We start from the raw sequence: 5,042 nt of genomic DNA, 5'->3' as shown, positions 1-5,042 counted from the left end.
TCTGCCTGCACTAACCCTCTTCCTTTGCCCTGCTTCCTGTGTTAAATACCATCCGCCAGCTGAAATATCTGGTTCTCCAGAACCATCTTTTAATTGAATTTCAGCAAACTTGACAGTAACCATTTAAAGCTGGCTTGTGGGTTGCGTATTTTCAAGAAGAAACCACTGTGAGAGACCTCGAAAAGTTTCCATTTGTTACTGTATTGCTTCTTGGTCCTTTTGTGCCTTCTTTACTTTATTGCTTTACCAGTCAGCTCGCCATGCCATCTCCATGCAAAATGCAATGGGTCCCTCTTCACTCAGTCTCTCTCTGACTTAATGGTGCTAATATGAAAGGCAGAACATCACTGAGTGTGACATTCAAAACAGAACTGCTTGTTCCTGCCCATAACAATATTTTGAGTGCAAATGTACTATTAAAGCATTTTCCCCTTTCTTTTTTACACAAGAATCGCAGAGTAAAAGTGCATTGCTTTTTCCCAGAAAAAAAGACAAGACACTTTACTACAGCTCTCTTCTGCAGTATTTTGTGGAGTGGCTTTTGAAATCTGTTACAGCAAAGGCACAGAACTGATCTATAGTACCATCAAAGAAATCTCCTCCAGCCAGTCTGTTATCTGGGGTCTGGCTTCCTATCCAGAAAGCCTGTCTGCTGCTCTTAAACAAAGCAGGGGTTTTGTTTTTTTAAAAAAGATCACCATTTAATGTCTTAAAATATATTTTTAACATATTCTCCCCTATGTCAGACAGACTGGGCTGTACGCCAGCTTTGACTGTAATGGAATCTTCCCCCCATCCCGTATGAAAGGCAGAGGTTAACTAGTTTTCAGTCCTCTGGTATCGCTTTCACATGTGTTCAGCATATATTGTTTCTTCGGTTACACTCCTGTATTCTGCAGCTTAATACATAATTATATTAATGCTTTGTGCTTCTGCAGCACCATTCACCCCACAATTCCCAAACTCTTGACAAACATTAATTAATTAAGCTGCACAGCACCCTGTGAGGTAGTTGCAGCTGCCCTCTGAGGGGGATCCAATACAGCCCTCCAATTACGCACCCAACTCACAACTAGAGAGCAAACGCCCTCAGTCAGAGGGAGATGCGTTAGCCTCAACAGTTGCTTCCCCCAACCTACCAACATCATCTGAGTCTTATCTGGACTGAGCTTCAGCCAGCTAGCTCTCATCCATGCCCAATCTCCCCCAAACAGAAAAGGATGGTCTAGTGGTCAGAGCACTAGCTGAGTTCAAGAATCTGCTCCACCACAGACTTCCTGGGTGACTGGGCAATTCCCTTAGTCTCTCTGTGCCACAGTTCGCCATCTCCAAACTAGGGATAAAAGCCCTGCCCTATCCCACAGGAGTGCTGTGAGAGTAAATGCATCAAAGAATGTGAGGCGCTCCAATACTGAGGTAACAGGGGCCATATATGTACAGACGATAGACGTGGGCTCGGCAGGCAGCAATACTGGCTGAGCTGGGTGAACTGGCAGTCTAGAAGGGGGTGTCGTGCACATGGGCAGCAGAAAAAGTAATTTTCTTTTCAACCTTTTGTTAGAAACTAGCTAACTGGTCAGCGTGGCCAGTTTTGTCGTCAGAGCCTCAGTGTAAGGAACCATTGCAACAGGAGGGCTGAGTCCCCCCTAACCTTTGACCTCTTCTCCATACCTTGCCAAAAGGCACATGCTACCCCTATGGAAGCTCCCTGTGCCCCTGCCAATGATGCAGGAACATCAGTCTCATTCATGCCATGGAGAGCTACAAACACACAGATGAGTAGAAGCCAAGACTCATCATTCTTTTTTTTTTCTTTCATGGCTCTAATTGTCAAGTTACACGAGTCAGGTCATGTTACATGCACAACTACAACACACAGAAATGCAATATTATTTCTATAATACCGTTACTACAAAGCCTCCATCAGCCTTCCAACGAGCTTGTTATCTCGTCCTGGTCGGTACAATGGGGCTGAAGCATAAGCACAAATTGACTCCCAGGTCTCAGCTGTAGGCACAGCCACGACACATAAAACGAGGATCAACAGATGATCCAATCTGAAGATTGGAAGCAGGAGCAAAAAAAAATAAACCACTTTGGTTTTTTGGTTCTCACATGCACGCTCTGTTTGTTTGCAATGAATCCCATACTTCCTCCCTGAAAACAAACCAGAAACCAAATACTTGCCCAAAGAGCTGGCTCATGCAGTTCAGCATGGAGAGGAGGCATCTAACGGGCATTCAACCCTTGGCATCTCTTTATTCATTATCCATGGTTATCGGGTGATTAAAATGTTGAACCAGGCTTTCTTACAATAAATATTACTATAAAATGAAGCAAAAGGGGAAGGTGGGTGGGACAGAAGATTGTTAAATTTCAATTCCTGCTCCAGAACCCCCTCTCTCTCTCTCTCTCTCTCACACACACACACACACACACTTCTTGCCAAATTTGAATTTTCCAACAATTGCACCAGCTGTTTTGGATTAAATATCAATGGTGGTGAGTGAAGCCTGTTTATGGTTGGTCCCTCAGCTGGGCTACCACAAACTCTCCAACTTCGTGCATGCTCTTTCCGAATTTTCCATTCTCAAAACAAACTAACAAAAATCAATCTCCCGCCTACTGACTTAGGGCCCAATCCAAAAGCCCATTGAAGTCGATGGAAAGTCTCTTAGTTGGGATTTGGATTAGGACTTTTGGGTATCCAAAAATGCCCTCAGGTGTGCAGCAGAGTACACTGACTGAAGTGAGAAATGCATCTATGAAGGCAGAATTTTACTGTAGGGTCCAGAGCAAGCTTGATCAAACTGTGGTCCCTGGAAACTTTCTTGATAGTCCACCAAATGAACCTACTTGAGAACCAAGCAATGGGGAAATGGAAAGGGAGACAGCTCATGACAAGACCTATAAAGTAGTCCACAGAATAAAATAGCTGAAATACTACTATTCTTACTGGGTAAAGGACAGGACTGGAAGCCAAGAGATTTGGGGTGAAATCCTGGTCTCACTGAACTCAATGGGAGTTTTGCCGTTGACTTCAAAGGAGCCAGGATTTCACCTCTGAGATATAACCTCAGCTGATCCACTGACTTCATCATTTGGACCCATGGAAAAGAAGCCCTTGAGGAATTCCACCGTGATTTCAATAATTTCCATCCCACCATCAACCTCAGCCTGGACCAATCCACACAAGAGATCCACTTCCTGGACACTACTGTGCTAATAAGCGATGGTCACATAAACACCACCCTATACCAGAAACCTACTGACTGTATTCCTACCTACATGCCTCCAGCTTTCATCCAGACCACACCACACCACACAATCCATTGTCTACAGCCAAGCTCTACGATACAACCACATTTGCTTCAACCCCTCAGACAGAGACAAACACCTACAAGATCTCTATCAAGCATTCTTACAACTACAATACCCACCTGCTGAAGTGAAGAAACAGATTGACAGAGCCAGAAGAGTACCCAGAAGTCACCTGCTACAGGACAGGCCCAACAAAGAAAATAACAGAATGCCACTAGCCATCATCTTCAGCCTCCAACTAAAACCTCTCCAACACATCATCAAGGATCTACAACCTATCCTGAAGGACGACCCATCACTCTCACAGATCTTGGGAGACAGGCCAGTCCTTGCTTACAGACAGCCCCCCAACCTGAAGCAAATACTCACCAGCAACCACACACCACACAACAGAACCACTAACCCAGGAGCCTATCCTTGCAACAAAGCCCGTTGCCAACTGTGTCCACATATCTATTCAGGGGACACCATCATAGGGCCTGATCACATCAGCCACACTATCAGAGGCTCGTTCACCTGCACATCTACCAATGTGATATATGCCATCATGTGCCAGCAATGCCCCTCTGCCATGCACGTTGGTCAAACTGGACAGTGTCTACGTAAAAGAATAAATGAACACAAATCAGATGTCAAGAATTATAACATTCAAAAACCAGTCGGAGAACACTTCAATCTCTCTGGTCACTTGATTACAGACCTAAAAGTGGCAATACTTCAACAAAAAAACTTGAAAAACAGACTCCAACGAGAGACTGCTGAATTGGTATTAATTTGCAAACTGGATACAATTAACTTAGGCTTGAATAGAGACTGGGAGTGGATGGGTCATTACACAAAGTAAAACTATTTCTCCATGTTTATCCCCCCCACCCCCACCCCCCACTGTTCCTCAGACGTTCTTGTCAACTGCTGGAAATGGCCCACCTTGATTAACACTACAAAAGGTTTTTCCCCTCCTGCTCTCCTGCTGGTAATAGCTCACCTTAAGTGATCACTCTGGTTACAGTGTGTATGGTAACACCCATTGTTTCATGTTCTCTATGTATATAAATCTCCCCACTGTGTTTTCCACTGAATGCATCTGATGAAGTGAGCTGTAGCTCACGAAAGCTTATGCTCAAATAAATTTATTAGTCTCTAAGGTGCCACAAGTCCTCCTTTTCTTTTTGCGAATAAAGACTAACACGGCTGCTACTCTGAAACGTGACTTGTTGTGTGACCTTAGGCAAGTCAGCTAAACCTCCCAGGGCATCAGTTTCCACTGCTGTGAAATGGGGATAGTACTGCTACCCTACTTCACAAAGGTTTGGTGATGCATAACATTTTACAAAGTCCTCCCCTGAAAGCTGCTATAGAGGATCAAAGTACGATTACTCTCACAATATGGGTACATGCACCGTCTGGATGTGACAGATGGTTCAGATTGCATAGTCACTTGGAAAACATGGATTTCACAAGTGCACACATAATGCAATTACTTATTACTTGAACCAGCCCTCTGGGACTTGAGTACATATTGCTATTATCTCTCCATAAGCAGTTTGCACATATGTGCATAAGGACAGTTGCTGGCATTATAAGAGTCACCTACTGAGGGTGGGAGTCTTATGCTGGAGGGCAGGACCTTGAGGTGGTTTGTCCTTCTCTTTCTGTTTAAGTACCTTGACATACAGAATAATGACTCACATTAGGTAAGGTCCTGATCCAATGCATATTGA

This window comes from Lepidochelys kempii, chromosome 14, assembly GCF_965140265.1.
Source record: "Lepidochelys kempii isolate rLepKem1 chromosome 14, rLepKem1.hap2, whole genome shotgun sequence".
Taxonomy (NCBI): domain Eukaryota; kingdom Metazoa; phylum Chordata; order Testudines; family Cheloniidae; genus Lepidochelys; species Lepidochelys kempii.
This window is presented reverse-complemented; position numbering follows the sequence as displayed.